This window comes from Oryctolagus cuniculus, chromosome 6 (assembly GCF_051225735.1).
Source record: "Oryctolagus cuniculus isolate XC-2025 breed Fujian yellow rabbit chromosome 6, ASM5122573v1, whole genome shotgun sequence".
Taxonomy (NCBI): domain Eukaryota; kingdom Metazoa; phylum Chordata; class Mammalia; order Lagomorpha; family Leporidae; genus Oryctolagus; species Oryctolagus cuniculus.
In genome coordinates this window covers 17388440-17404476 of record NC_142872.1, presented here as the reverse complement: position 1 = coordinate 17404476, position 16037 = coordinate 17388440, and the positions used below count along the sequence as shown (strand labels likewise).

Here is a 16037-nt window from a genome sequence, read left to right as displayed (position 1 = left end):
TGTATCCCAGAACACCCTCCTGGAAATAGCCAGAATAATGTTTAACTAAATACCTGGGCATCCTGTGGCCCAGTCGAGATGAGGAGTACGATTAACCATTGCACCTGCTCCGTGGTACACCTCTGCCTGCCTGCCTGTCCATCCTAGATGCAGCTGTAGGTGACTCTTGAGTGACTGTAGAATCTTTTCTCCCCTTACCACAGCAGCTGTGTCTGGTGGTTTTGCTACTGCTACACATCAGAACAGAATGCATGCTTCCCCCAACTTGCAAACACACCATGCTGCAGCAAATAGAAACTGAGTTATGTGGTAGGTAGTTTGTGAAAACCCAATCACCTAATGGTATTTCTGAAATGGAAGTAATGGTGTCATTCCCACCATAACCAGCCATTTTATTCCCAGTGGGAACATGCACCCCAGGATCCAAATCAGGGCACCAGAGAGGAAGCTCCCCCCACGCTCACACTCTGCCTCATGCAGCAAACCAGGAACCTGGGCCTAGGACAGGGTGAAGGAGTCTACAGTAAGATAGCTCCCTTTTCTGCCTTTCAGAAAGTCCCGAATTGATGGGAAGCTGGGATCTGCTTGACCTCCGAGGTATTTTGGCTCTTTACATAACCCTCATTCTGTTCATTCATTGATTGTTTGCATCAGGACTCTGCATTCCAGCTTCATGTGGGCAAGTGGGAGTGAGATTTAGAAATGCCTTATTTTAGAGATGCTTGGAAGGCATTGCTAGTTTAGAAGTTCACATTAGTGGTCTGCCTGATAATTTTCCTAAATGACTTCTAGGTAAGAGTGCCTGATTTTAGGTTTGGTAGTGGAGTAAGGATTATTCAGAATTCAAGAGAAAAAATATATAGTTGATAATCAAGTAGCAGGCAGGATGCTGGACCACGTAGAAGTTAAGTGTGGGGGGCTGTCGCTGTAGTGTAGCTGGTAAAGCCACTGGGTGCGATGCCGACATCCCTGCTAATGCTTCTGGTAAAGCAGCAGAGGATGGCCCATGTCCTTGGACCCCTGCACCAACATGGGAAACCTGAAGAAGCTCCTGGCTCCTGGCTAAGGCCTTGCCCAACCCTGACTGTTGCGGCCATTTGGGGAGTGAGCCAGTGGATGGAATATATCTCTCTCTCTCTACCTCTCTCTCTGCCTCTGCCTCTCCCTCTCTGTAACTCTAACTTTCAAATAAATATCTAAAAAAAGAAGTTAAATCTGATAGAGGATGGTATAGCTCTAAATGGGAGGACTGTGTCAGCTCTGTGATTGTGGGATTTAATCTGCATATAACATTTGATATCAAGAAAGCAAATTCATTTATTCCTTCAGTGAATCAGCAGATATTTTTCGATGCCCCTCCTATCCCAGGCATTTGTGGAAAGGCGGTGGGTGGAATAATATCATCAACAGAGGAGGTTACAGAGGGCTATCAGGTAGGGAGAACTTCTATAAAATGTGCCTTTTAATGCAGTCTTCCCAATGACTGCATTGCCATTAAAGAAGATTGCTCATGTAAAGAGACTGCGTATGTTTTTGTAGTTTAAAAAATAATGCAGTTTACTGAAGCAGATTGGAGCTTTATTTCTTGAAACTAATAAAAAAGGCTTATGGGAATTGGAAAGAAATAAAGAGAATGACTTTACAATCGTTTGTAGATACACAAGTATCTCTGGATGGCCTTTTTATTCTTTTTAATGAAAACGTCCCAAAACCTTCACAGTAATGGGTAATTCACCTAGGAACTCATCTTCATTATTTGTGTAATTTTTAATTCTCCCAGCTTTTAGCTTCATGTACATCAAATCCACTTAAGGGCTGTAAGAAGGTACTGAAGAGAATGCCATGTTTACAGCAGAAAATTCTGTTACTGAATTTACCATAGTGATCATCGTTTGTAAATCTAAGAAATGAGAACAATTTATGAACAGACCAAGCTGGAGAAATCAGCACGACTCCTTTGCCTGCATTTGCACTGTCATCATGGATTGGCTGAGGGTGCATTCCTTCCCCCAGCAGACAGGATGCATGCTTTATGTCACCTTTAAAGCAGAACTTCATAAAATCATGGTGTACTTTCTCCTGGCCTCCTGCAAGTGTCCGGGTCCTTGTGATGTGACCCAGACGTCCACAAGTTGTACATTTCCCCTTCAGCATATCCCTGTTTTAGTTTGTAATACCACACACTTCCCTCTGATGTACCTGGTAAACATCTCAGTGGGTTCTTTGCTGAGGCCCGTGTCAAGGAGGTGAAGAGAATGCCTGGTTCCTAGGAATGCTGGCATCTGCAGATGAAAGCATGTTAGGACAGTGCAGAGACATGCACCCCTCCAAAAAGCACAGGATCGCCTGCTCCTTAGTGTCAGCACTGAATGCTGTGCAGGAACCACCTCTTTCTGGGGCCAAACTGCTGCCTGGCTCTTGGGCAAGTGCAGGGAAGATCCAGGGAGAGCTACAGGAGCTATGGAGGCATGTTGGTCTCTGGAGCTTCAAATGCAGCCTCCAAGGCAACAACAAAGGGCGATAGTTTCCTCTTCTGTGTTGTACTAATGCTGTGAGGTTTTTTGTTGTTAAAGATTTATTTATTTATTTGAAAGGCAGATTTACAGAAAGAGAAGGGGAGTGACAGAGAAAGAGATCTTCCATCCGCTGGTTCACTCCCCAGAAAGCCACAACAGCTGGGGCTGGGCCTGGCCAAAGCCAGGAGCCAGGAGCTTCTGCCAAGTCTCCCACGTGAGTGACAGGGGCCCAAGGACTTGGGCCATCTTCTTCTGACTTCTCAGGTGCATTAGCAGGTAGCTGGATCGAAAGTGGAGCAGCCAAGACTCGAACTGGTGCCTGTATGGGATGCCAGCATGGCAGGTGGCGGTTTAACCCGCTGTGCCAACAGTACCAGTCCCTGAGGCTGTTTCAAGATAATGGTCTGTACGCTTCCCCTTCCAGTGATGCCCAGTCTGTTTAGGTCCCCAGTGTGCCTACATTCCTGTCCTCAGTCTTAGCCCAGTGATCCCCTCGTGAGATCTTGCCACCAAGAATCAGCATTCATCAGGCCACTTTGTCCCTCTCCTGAGCCTTACACTCAGTGATGAGTGAGTGTAAGAAGAGCTACTCTCAACCAGCACCCATGGAGATGCACACACTGGGTAGGGGTAGGGGGTAGGGGGGAGAGTGGGGGAGCTGCCCTTTACATACCCTGAGGGCTGCCTTCACAATGACTGCAGTCCCCTTTGTCACAGAAGGCAAATTGACATGCACCGGACTTAAGAACCTTAGCCAAGCTCGAACCCAGGTAACTGGTGGCAAAAGCCCAAGTGCCTGATTCCTGAGCATGTTTTTACTTCTCTTCCACTCTGCCTCTGAAAGTACTGTGTTGCCTCGTGTATTAGTGTCAATATTGTAATAAATCTTTTGGCTTGAATAGAAATGCCGGAAGCAACGGGGTACCCTGGAGACATTGGAGGTTGCTGTGGCCCCAGTGAGATGACTGGCCAACAGTGTTTGCTGTGGGCCAACCTTGACACTGGCCTCTTTATATGCATTACTTCATTTAATCCTCAAATAGTGTGAGGTGTGCAGCATTGATCCTCAGCTTGAGGAGTTACTTAATGATAGATGGGCAGGCCAAGGAATTCAAACCCAAGGGGAGTAACTGCAGGACTCATGCTGAATCACTGCACCCAGTGGCCTTCCCCCTCACTTTTTAAAAAAGACATCTGGGGCCAGCGCCGAGGCTCACTAGGCTAATCCTCCACCTTGCGGCGCCGGCACACTGGGTTCTAGTCCCGGTCAGGGCGCCGGATTCTGTCCCGGTTGCCCCTCTTCCAGGCCAGCTCTCTGCTGTGGCCCAGGAGCGCAGTGGAGGATGGCCCAAGTCCTTGGGCCCTGCACCCACATGGGAGACCAGGAGAAGCACCTGGCTCCCAGCTTCAGATCAGCGTGGTGCGCCAGCCGCAGCGGCCATTTGAGGGTGAACCAACAGTAAAGGAAGACCTTTCTCTCTGTCTCTCTCTCACTGTCCACTCTGCCTGTCAAAAAAAAAAAAGACATCTGGAATGCTATTTACAGGTGCGGCTGTGATTCTGACCTCTGTGCTGGTCTTGATGAGTGTCCCCACCCCGTATGATGGGCTCTACAGCTGCCTCATTGTGCTCACATTGGAACTTTGCAGTGGAGACTCAGTTGTCCACATGCTCTGTGGTTAGGTCTAGGATGGTGAGATTTTATGGTGAATTTTTAGCTTTTAGCATCATGTGGCCTTTCATAAGGGGGTGTGTGTGTGAACGCTTGTCATATATGCTTTTATTTACATTAGGCAATAAGTCAGGACCTGAAAGTATGATTGGAGCTCACAATATCTGAGCAGCAATTTGACTTTCCAGCACACAGCATTAATAGAAAGACTCGCAGTAGGAACCACAGAGCTTTTACTAGTTTATTGCACGTGTACATCTCCCTTTCACATGCTTCAAGAGAAAGTCTTGGTGATTTTGCATTGTGTGCAAGCCATGTCCTGAAGGAGTTGTGGGAGAGGTTTCCTGCAGGGCCCAGGTCCACCCGGCTCACAGGGAGCTCATCCCGCCTGTGCATTGGTTTCCCAACCTGTCCCCTGCTGCCATAGCGCCGCCGCTCCATGCTGCTGTCTGCTAGTGGCTGCTCTGATTTCGCCCTTCCATGATTGATACTTTTACTGCTTTTCTATTCTATGCTCAATTTCAAACTTAAATAGAAACACATTCTAGCTTGTGAGCATCTAGGCTTCCCAAAATACATGTTTCTCATGAGTGTTTCCCACATGACATATGTGGAAAGACCCAGCATATTATGTTCCCATTATCACTGAGCTTTAATATCCTCCTGACAGATGCCTGTCAGTAAAGCAAGTCAACGAAGGCAGTCCTTAGAACTTCAGAAACATCTCAATGGAGAACTTCCCTGCACCCACCCAGAGTGGGGTAGCATGCCTGCCCCTTAACACAGAAGCACCCGGGAGCCGTTGTTGCCCGAAAGGTGGACCTGAAACCAATCAAGCTGATCCACACGTTCCAGAAAATGCAGGGGACAGAGGAACAACTGAAATGGTACTACAAAAAGACAAATAAGAAAGTGGATTTTGGTGTGGGAGTGGAACATTCGGTATAACAGTTAATTTGCCACTTGTGATGTTCGTATCCCATATTGGAGTGCCTGGGTTAAAGTCCCAGCCCCACCTCCTGTTCCAATTCTGAGAGGCAACAGGTGATGACACTCATGTGGGAAACCTGGATTCAGTTCCAGGATACTGGCTTTATCCTGATACAGCCCCAGTTGTGGAAATTTGGAAAGTGAACCAGCAAATGGAAGCTCTCTCTCTTCCCCACCACCTCCCTTCTCTGCCTTTCAGATAAATAAAAAAAAAAAAAGTATATTTTTTAAAAAGGAGATATTGAGAACCCAGTCTCAGTCTTTTCAAAAAGATAATAATATGGAAAGGAAGGGGGCTTAACATGAATAGGAGAGACTTAGGATACACAGCATCTAAATGCAATGTGTACTACTTGTTTGTGTCATTTGAACAAACCAACCATGAAAGATTTTTCAAGAGAGTTGGGGAAATTTTATATGATCTGGATACTAAATTAAAGCAATGGATTGTTATTTTATTAGGTATCATGAAAGCTTTGTAATTATTTAAGAAGTGTCCATAAATTTTAAAACTCATCCTGATATCTCTGGGGTAAAATAATGTGATTTCTGATATTTGCCTAAAAATCTTTTTAAAAACGTAAAGCAGGAAGGATGGGTAAAACATGAGTAGCAAAATCTCAATTTTTAGATCGGGATGATGGGATAAATATCATATTCTGTTTATTTGACATTTTCATGATGAAAACGTTAAGGAAAAGAACAACAAATCTTGTTCAGGGCTCTTAGTGGGGACACGTTGCCTACCAACAAAGCAGAAGCTATGACTGGAAAAAGGTCATTATCTGATGATTGAGAATTTTAAACTGTTTAAAATTTATTGAAGATCAGTTTTATAAAAAATAAAACTAGTGCTGTTGGATTTTGGGAGTAGGCACTGGAAATCAATTTCGTTGCCTTCCATCAGTCAGCTGGAGGAGAAATTGGGAAGCAGAGGGAACTGGAGTTCAAGGGAATGCTGACCTGAGCTGGGATAGCTTGCTTCCTTCAGTATCTGCAACGGCTACTCTCTGAGGACCTCTCTGGCTACATGTGTTTTTCACATTTATTAGTGAAATTGGAGACTCAAGAATAAAACACAGTCCTCAGGAACATTGTGCTAATTTGTGACACACTAGAGATTTTTTAGCCCATAAAGCAAATGAGTGAGCACCATGAGAGTGTAACTATTATTTTCACCCTGAAAGGCAGTAAAAACTCACTGTATTTATTAAGCACTTAGAAAATGGAAAATGAATAGTACTAAGAAAATAGAAAAATATGCTCACACTGCAGCTATTAATAGTGTAACTTTTCTTTTCTGAAAGAGAATTACCATCAGATAAGAATGTGAGAGGGTGGACCTCTGTGTGTATTCAGTTGTCCTGGATAATAATTTATTTCAGTGTCAATATAAAGTTGTTTTTGTTTCTATGAAACAGGCCGACTTGGGTTAAGAAGCCTCGCCCATCATTTTTGGCAGGACTAGATATACAAAGAAATGAACAGATATTTAATTCAGGATCTTCCTTCAAAGTGGCTGAGGGGCTTAAGGGGACATCATCGTAGGAAGACAGCCCTCGCATGAGATGATACAGTGCAGTATGTCTAACAGGCTTTAGTCTTCCCTGGAGGACTGAGAAGAAAGCAAGCTGTCCTCAGAGTAAAAGAGATCCAGGTGGAGCCAGAACTCTGACAGGTGCCAGCAATAAGGATAGCCTCTCTCTAGCAAGATGCAGAGGCTGATGCGCAGGCCCCAAGGTCAAGACTGGTGGTGTGCAGGTGCAGACACACAGGTCTCAGTCAAAAGAGCAAGTGCAGGAAGCAGTAAGTGCTCCAATGAGCTGACTTGAGGCCAGTCAGAAATAAGGATCATACCCAAGAAAGAAACCCTATTCATGAATTACACAGTCCACAAGAGTCCAGCACAGAAACTATAAAGAGAGTAAATGATAAGGTGGTCTCAGGGAACCGGGTCCTTTGCTGTGAGTTACTTTATTCTTGTGCTTGTCTATGTCTTCATTATTTAAGAATATGCCCACTGTAGGGCAACAGACCAAAAAGAATGTGTTCTTTTTTCTCCTCTCTCACATAAGGCTAAGAGCAGCAGTGTCTAAAGCCAAGAAAAGCAATTCCAGGGCATTTCCGTGACTTTGACCTGTATGTATGCAGGACTGTCAATGCAGCAGTCAGTGGGGAGTTTGCTTGGGATAGTAGCTAGGAGGTCGGCAGAGGTGGGTGGGCTGGGTCAGAGGCCTGGGGGTAGATCCGAAAGAGGCTTCTTTTCCCCACTGCCCAGGTCCCTGCTGTTGTGAGATCAGTTTGTTGCACTGCAAGCTCAATCTCTGGCCAATTTGAAGAGCCCTCCAGGCCCATACCTATTTGAGGTCCTCAGGGCCAGGAGCCAACTGAGGCTCTGTGTCACCTAACTCTCACATGGGTGAGGTGCAAAGTCGGGACTCTGTGACCCAAAGCCAGAGCTCTATCTCATCCTCTTCCTCCACACTCCCAGAGAACCCCTGACTCAGAAGCCAGAGATGTAAAAAGGCACTGCAGGAACACAGAAACTGAGACCACATGAGGAAGAGCAGCAGATGCCTTTTTTTTCCACTCTTGTATAAATACTTTTCTTTATTATTTTTTAGAAAGCTTTTATTTAATAAATATAAATTTCATAGATACAGCTTTTGGAATATAGCAGTTCTCCTCTCCATACCCACTCTCCCACCTCCACTCCTATCCCACCTCCTACTCCCTCTCCCAACCCATGCTTCATTAAGAATCATTTTTAATTACTTCTGTATACAGAAGACCAACTCTATACTAAGTAAAGGTTTCAACAGTTTGCACCCACACAGACATACAAAGTACCTTTTGAAGACTAGTTGTACCATTAATTCTCATAGTACAACTCATTAAGGACAGAGGTCCTTCATGGAGAGTGAGTGCATAGTGATTCCTGTTGCTGATTTAACAATTGACACTTTTTTTAGGATTTTATTTATTATTTGAAAGGTAGATTTACAGACAGAGGGAGAGACAGAGAGAAAGGTCTTCCTTCCGTTGGTTCACTCCCCAAATGGCCACAACGGCCAGAGCTGCGCTGATCCAAAGCCAGGAGCTAGGTGCTTTTTCCCAGTCTCCCACAAGGGTGTGGAGGAGCCCAAGCACTTGGGCCATCTTCTACTGCTTTCCCAGGCTACAGCAGAAACCTAGATTGGAAGAGGAGCAGCTTGGACTAGAACCGGCACCCATATGGGATGCTGGCACTGCAGGCAGAGGATTAACCTACTGCGCCATGACACCAGCCCTGACACTCTTATGTAACATCAGTGATCACCCAAGGCTTTTGTCATGAGCTGCCAAGGCTATGGAAGCCTTGTGAATTCACAGACTCCATCAGTATTTAGACAGGGCCATAAGCAAAGTCAAAGTTCTCTCCTGCCTTCAGAGAAAGGTACCTCCTTCTTTCATGGCCCCCTCTTTCCCCTGGGATCTCACTCACAGAGATCTTTCATGTAGGCCATTTTTTTTGCAACAGTGTCTTGGCTTTCCATGCCTGAAATGCTCTCATGGGCTTTTTAGCCAGATCCAAATGCCTTAAGGGCTGATTCTGAGGCGAGAGTGCTGTTTATGGCGTTTTGTCATTCTATGAGTCTGATGTGTGGTCTGCTTCTCATGTTGGATCATACTCTCCTTTTTAATTCTATCGTTATTAGCAGACACTTGGTCTTATTTATGTGATCCCTTTGACATTTATTCCTATCTTTATGATCAGTTATGCACTTAAAATAATCATTTTAACTAATAAGATAACATTAGTACCTGCCAACTTAATAGGATTTGAAGTCTCATGGCAAGTTTTTAGCTTTACCCTTAGGGATAAGTCTGTAGAATGTGTGCCAAACTGTACATCTCCTCTCTCTCTTATTCCCACTCTTATTTTTCACAGGGATCAATTTTCAATTGGATTTAAACACCTGAGAATAATTATGTGTTAACTAAAGAGTTCAACCAATGGTATTAAGTAGAAAAAAGAAAATAGTAAGAGAAATAAAATAGTAAACTGTTCCCCAACAGTCAGGACAAGGGCTGACCAAGTCATTGCTTCTCATAGTGTCCATTTCACTTCTACAGGTTTCCTTTTAGATGCTCAGTTAGTTGTCACAGATCAGGGAGAACATATTATATTTGTCCCTTTGGGACTGGCTTATTTCACTCAGTATGATGTTGAAGGACTTCTGGTAACATGAAATGCATCATAGGGAGTCCACCTTCAATGTCAAGCAAAATCCCAACAGATTGAATCTTCACTCTGCACTTGCTTTAATATTTTTAAAAGATATATTTATTTTAAAGAATTACAGAGAGAGGGAAAGAAAGAGAGAGGTCTTACATCTGCTGGTTCATCCCCACAAATGGCCACAACAACCAGGGCTGAACCAGGCTGAAGCCAGGAGCCAGGATCCCCATCCAGGTCTCCCACATGAGTGCAGGGGTCCAAGCACTTGGGCCCTCTTCCGTTGCCTTCCCAGGAGCATTAGCAGAGAGCCAGATTGGAAATGGAGCAGCTGGGGATTCGAACTGGGCCCATATGGGCTGCTAGCACTGTAGACGGTGGCTTAACCCACCCTGCCACAGTGCCAGTCCCATCTCGCCTTAATATTCTGTAGCGAGCTGGTTGACTTTGAGGATGCCTGTGGGTCAGTGGAAGGCCATGCAGCAACACATCTCACAAGCCCTCATGCCTGTGTTTTTACACAGCAGGGGGCCACTCAGGGAGGCCCTGGTCACCCGAGCCTGGTGGAATGTGGAGCTCGGACACTGCCCCCCAAAAAGGCAGAACTGGTCTCCATGAAGCAGGAGGAGGAAAGCTCCAGGGTTCATTCCCAAATAAACCAGCAGCTGACTATGCTGATGTGTGGGGTAACACACCTGGAGAGCTGATACTGGGTTGCTTGTGAAGAGGAAGGTGAGATACAGCTTGGAAACGAATCCCAAGTCAGCTTCATCCCTAGTAGGCATTGCTTGCTAGTTGATAGAGAAAGTGCATGAGGGTAGACAGAACGAGAGCTCCCAGTTCTTAGAGTATCTTCAGCTCTCACTGGCTCTGAGACATTCTTCTCTTGTGTGCTCAGCTATTCTTGCCAACGTGCCGCCCTCCACACCTGTTCTTATGCATCTGGACAGGTAGCTAGCTGTTTGATGGACCCTGGGCATACTGAGTATCAGTTGAAGAGCATTCTTGTATTTTCTATGGGTAATGTCCCATGAATGTCTCATTTTGTTTTTCCTGATCCTGCCTGTCTTTGTAACCTGATATTTAAACTTTTCAAATGTGCCTCATTGTTTCTGAGCCCCCATAATTCACCTGTGTAGCGCTGTACACCCTGATGCCCCCACCCCAACCCTGCCTGGCAGGACTCTGTGCGTAGGAGCCTCTTATTATTTACAAGTATAATTCAGCTGTCGCTGTGTCTTTGAACGCATAGGTTTGTCATGGGATTTTTAATTGCCATTTTCATCTATATAATTAAAATTAAATGAAAAAATGGATAGCCTCCAAAATCTGAATTAATTTCACGAGTACTTCTTGAGGGGAAAAATGTGCAAATATGATAATTGTTCCTTGATTTGCCTTCAGCAGAACTAAGGGATTGTACCTGGCTGAAGAGAAAATACAGCAATTTTAAATGGGGGGAAAATAAGAGACTCATTGCATGCTCCCACTCCTTCTCGTGTCGTGAATCAGAATTCACAACATGCGTGGGGCATGGTAAATAACTGACTATAACTTTAAACGGGTGCGCTGGGAGTGTGCTAGTGGAACTCTGCAGATCCAGCCTGCCTGTGCTGCTCTGGCTTCGTCCTCCCCACGGCCCCTTTGGTGTTTTCATGTAGCACAGGAAAACACCATCACCCCCCTCCCCCCACCATGAAAGTCTCTTTCATGCCCAGAAACAGACATCTCACCTGCTTCCTGCGCTCTCTGAGAGTGCCAGTGAGCACAGAACAGAAAATAATGAGACAACAAAACGACAAGTATTTTTTAAAAATTCCTTGAGCCACCCAGTGTTGCCCTCGCCACGCCCGTGGGACGCTGATGGACATGTTTATGAAGATGTGGACAGCCACTTAATGACAAACTCTATTCTACATAATGAGGTCGGTGAAGCATCCAGAACAGAAGTGTGTGATTTGGAAGCGTGGGTCTGTAAGCACAGCCCTGCCGTGGCTGTTCGGGTTTAATGAAGCAGCTGCTTCGCCGGCACACACTCTCTGCACATTGCCTCCTTGGTGTGTTTTTGAAAACTTCAGTGTTGCTGGTAATCATATGCCAGCAATCTCCTCGGAGAGCCTTTGTGTCCCGTTCTCAGAAGAAATATGCTGCTTTTACATGTTTTGAAATTAGTCACTTGCTCCATTTTCCCTGTAAAGGAAGGTCACTCTGATTTCCTACCTCCCGTGTTGTCTCCAAGCCTTCAAGGCTCTGAGTCAGTTCATCAGCCACGCAGTGCACTGTCTGCTTGTGATGGGCCTGAAGAGCCAGGGAAATGATCCATCAAAGAGTCTTCCTGTTCTTGGGACTGTTCTTAGACTTCAAAGTCTGAGCATCTAACTCAGAGGAGAAAGCTTCTAGCCAAGCCTCTGCTGCTGTCTTTTCCCACCTCAGTCACTGACTGACTCACATTGTCCATTCATTGGTCTCATTAGAAATGCTGTGCTCCTAAGTAGGCAGCTCCTCCAGGAAGGCTAACGTTCATTTCAGAGATCCTTTTTGAAGCAGATTCCCTCCTATAAAACTCAGATCAGACTTCTGAATCCTAGGCCAGTGAGCAGTGCAGAACCCTGTGGGAACACAAGGACTTCTGGCCATCCGTGGATCCACTGTTGCTTTCCCCAAACGTGGGGCATTGACCAGTTTCCCCTGAAGGAGCAAGGGCACGATTGGCTTTGGGGAGGTGCAGGCTCTCCAGCTCTATCCCACAGACAGCCTGGGGACTGCTCTGCACTGTGTTCTCTGAATGTCACGGATTCTTCTCCTTGGGGAACGTCAAGGAGACTTTGAGATGGCTAGCCCCTGACTGTGGAAGCTTCCTGCGAATAGCAGATAAATTCCCAGATACTTTTTAAAAATGTGCTTCAGTGGGCAAAAAGTATTGAATAAATGCATTTACTTCTTTGATTTGCTTTGTTGACATCTCCAGTGCTTGAGACACACAGAATCCCTCCAGGATGACCCCAAGAGCCCTCTAGTACTTTTGCTCCTTCTTCCTCTAACTTAATCTTAACTGTGGCAAGACCACTTAACCTGAGACCTACCTTCTTAAATGTTTTAAGTGTAGAGTTCAGGGTGTTACAAAAAGTTCATGGAGGGTGGACAGTGTGTTGCGGCAAGTTGAACTGCCCCTTGGGATGCCTGCATCCCGTATCAGAGTGCCTGTTACAGTCTCAGCTGCTCCTCTTCTAATCCAGCTCTCTGCTAATTCGCCTGGGAAGCAGCAGATGGCTCAAGTACTTGAATTCCTATCCCCCACGTGAGAGACCCAGATGGAGTTCCTGGCTCCTAGGTTTGACTTGGCCCAGCCCCAGCTGTTGTGGCCATTTGGGGAAGATGTGGAGGGAAAATCTCTCTCTCTCTCTCTCTTTCTCGTGCGCGCGCATGCTTTCTCACTTTCTCTGTCTCTCTGCTTTTCAAATAAATTAACAGAGGCCATCTTGAGAGTGGCTTATGTTTTACGTTTAGTATTTAGCACATGCTAGGTTCCTTAGAATAATGGCAGCTGCTGTTAAAAATAGACCCAAGCACCTTTAGCATCATGGCGATTTTTCATCATATATGAGGGCACATCACAAAATTCATGGAAAAACAGAACTTCAAGAAAAGTTTCTTTTGGTGAAAAAAAGAATAAAATCCATGCATAGTTTTTGCATAATGTTAATTTTCCATGAACTTTCAGGAGAGCCTCCTGTCTTTCTAAAGGTTTTCATGGAAGACTGACCCCTGAATTCCAGTTCTGAAGGAAGCAGGGCTGGGGAGACTAAGAAGTCCTTCTGTGTGTGGGTCCACCAGCCATGGGGAAGGTAGTTTTAAACAGACAGAGATGCAGCCCTGGCTAAGAAAGGAGTGGGAGCCAAGGTCAGCATAATAGTGGAATGCAGGCTTACATGTGCATGGCACGCTGCAACTCCTGAAGCACGTTCACCTGTTTCCTCTTGTCCTGGGCCTCACAGCCAGGGAAGTGGCTCCAGAAGGATGGTACCCTAACTTCCAACATCCAGGAAATCCCAGGAACACCTCAGAAGCTGTGTGAGGTAAGCTAGTAAGTTCTGATCCAGGGTGCAGGTTTCGGTGTTGGGCCTCTAAGAGCTGGGTTTTGCCCCAGCTCCACGGTCCTCCTGCACACTCAGACGGCTTCAGAGGTGAGCAGAACACAATTCTCCCCATCCCCCATGTCCTGAGAACGCATCCTGTTGATGCCCACCGCGTTCCCATGGAAATCACCTGCCAGTGGCAGCCTGTTCCAGAAACACAGCCGCGATTCTCTGCAGCCTGGTTGGAGCTCCTTCCTGCTTTTGTGAAACCTGCACTCTGTCCTTTGCAGGGGTCACAGTTTAACAGACAAGCCTTGTTATCTTAACAATTCTCTAATCAGACTCTCATTTATGTAGCCAACCCCTCTGTTTTCACTGTCTCCCTCTTGTCCACCCACTCCTGGTTTTCCCACTGTGGGCAGCTGAGTTTGTCCAGTGCCAAATTATGCTTTATTCACAGCCAGAGAAAGAAATTGTACAAGGTGTCAAGCCTTGCCAAGAAAGGACCTGTGCGAGCAGTGCCATTTGGGGTTCAAGCTTACACATCCCAGTGCACTGCTTTGATGGGAAAGGCGTTCCCCAGTCCACCCAAGTATTCTCTCTGGGATTTCTCAAGACTGAAGCAGAAAGCAGTCAAATGGTGCTTGAAATTTTGCAGAAACATCAGTGGGAGACCAGCACTGGGGTGCAAACTGAAAGTTCAGCTCTTTCTAGCATTCACGGGAACAGCCTGCTGTTTTCCCAGGTGCCTCTGAATGAGACAGGAAAGTGCAGTGGGCCATTTGTCACTGCCCCAGGTGCAACATGTAAGTGACAATTGGTGCATGCAGCTGGCCCCGTGCCTACATGCAGGCCTCTCGCCTTCCCTTTCCCTGACATCAGGGCAGGATCGGCTCCCTTCCCTTCTCTACACCAATAGGTGAGTAGATCCATTGTTCTGGGACTGGAGCCAGTCAGCCATGCCCTCCATGGTCAAGGGTACTCATGTTCTGTGTAATCCCTTACACCCTGTTTTTAATTCAAGGCATGGTCTTTTGTTTTGTTTTCTGGACCGTCAGGACTCAGTAGTAGCATGCCAGCGTCAGTAGCTCAAGGTTAGTCTGCAGTTCGGTGTGCAGAAGGTAGGCCGGTACGTCCTTCAGGGAGCGCTGGCCTGGAATATCCTTTTAGCAAGGTCCTAAGTTAGGTGAGAGCTTAGAGGGTCTTGAGTATGGGGTTCTGCAGAAATGGCACAAGAGAAAGAGCCTGGCCTTGCTTACAGGAGAAGGCAAGGTTGGGGTGCCAAAAGGTTCCTTTAGCAGCTGAACTCAATACCCAGCACCCAGTGCAAATTAAATGAACTGACCACGTGGCTGATTGTGTCCCCTTTGCCAGTGAGAAGCAAAGAAAATAAAGTATTTCATTCAGAAGAGAAGCTATGGATATAAAATGAGTGTAAGGGAAAATGTGGATTTAGGTCACATATTTAGAGCTATCTCCTTTGACAAGGACTTAATCTAGGTTTCATGTGTGTGCACTCAGGGATTTTTAGGTACCCAAGTGACAGGCCCTTCCCTAAAGGGGAGTCTACCTCACCACAGCCCAGGGTCCCGCTGACACAATCTGTGCACCTCCTCTTCCCCCTCTGATTCTGTCAAGCGTCAAGAGGAGTGTTTGGCCCTTTGAGCTGCAGTTATGCAAATCCCGAAAATAGACTCTCGGAGTGCACCCAGACATAATGATTCCATGCGGCGAGAAGGTCACTGTGTCTGCTTTTCCTGCCAACACACCCTGGCTCTTAATCTATGGCTGCCTTGTGAAGCCAGAGAGCCGTGCCAGGAAGTTACACTTAGTGACTGGGAGGCATCATGAGAATTTAAAGTCACGTCAATGGGGCTTTGTACAAGCAGGCCAGGCAATGGGAATCGTACAGTTTTAGGAGAGGACGGTCTTCTAACATCCTTTTATACTTTGGCCTGAGAACCACCATAGAGCAGTTTAAAACAAAACAAAACAACAACAACAAAAAACTATCTGGTCCAGCCACAAATCAACTCCACCCTCCCAATCCTGCCAAAAAAAAAAAAAAACACAGACATCCACCCCAAAAATTTACTGTGGTTATGTGGTTACCCAAGTGGCAGGATTATAAGTAAGTTCTCTTATTTCCTTTGTGCTTTTCTATACTTTCTGTAACATATGTGTCTTGCTTTTGGAGTATTTGAAAAAACAGCAAATTCTATTTAAAAATCAAAAAACTATACCCTCTACCAGCTGTCTAAGTGTATTCCTTGAATGTTTAGGGCTGATGTCATGGAGGGGGTGTCTTCTGCCTGTGCCCCCACTGCAAACCTCAGCTGAGGACTGAGGTCTGTTTCCCCCGTTCCAGAGGGCTGCTGGGAGTGAGCAGGTGCAGAACACAAGATGTCTCAGGGCAGCCAAGGAGCATGGGATGGGGAAGCTGCTGGGCCAAGACAGACGCCACAGCCACAAGGAGGGATGATGTTCCCATCCAATTGTTCCAGGCAAGTCAAGCCTACCGACATGTGCTTGTCAGGAGGGGAGCTGTCAGCTCAAGTTCATTT

The 16037-nt window shown here is 46.0% G+C and overlaps 1 protein-coding gene across 8 annotated transcripts in view; it reads left to right on the top strand.

The window, feature by feature from the left end:
- The window catches only part of MARCHF3 (membrane associated ring-CH-type finger 3), a 154979-nt gene that overhangs the window by 101145 nt on the left and 37797 nt on the right, over positions 1-16037 (top strand). Inside the window, exon 1 of one of the 8 annotated variants that reach the window (XM_089334903.1) lies at positions 13309-13473. The exons of 6 other annotated variants lie outside the window; for them this stretch is intronic. The gene's annotated coding sequence lies outside the window, so the exon portion shown is untranslated. Of the gene's footprint in view, positions 1-13308; positions 13474-14372; positions 14393-16037 lie in introns of those variants that run through there. One more of the 8 variants, XM_089334905.1, reaches the window with a different exon arrangement.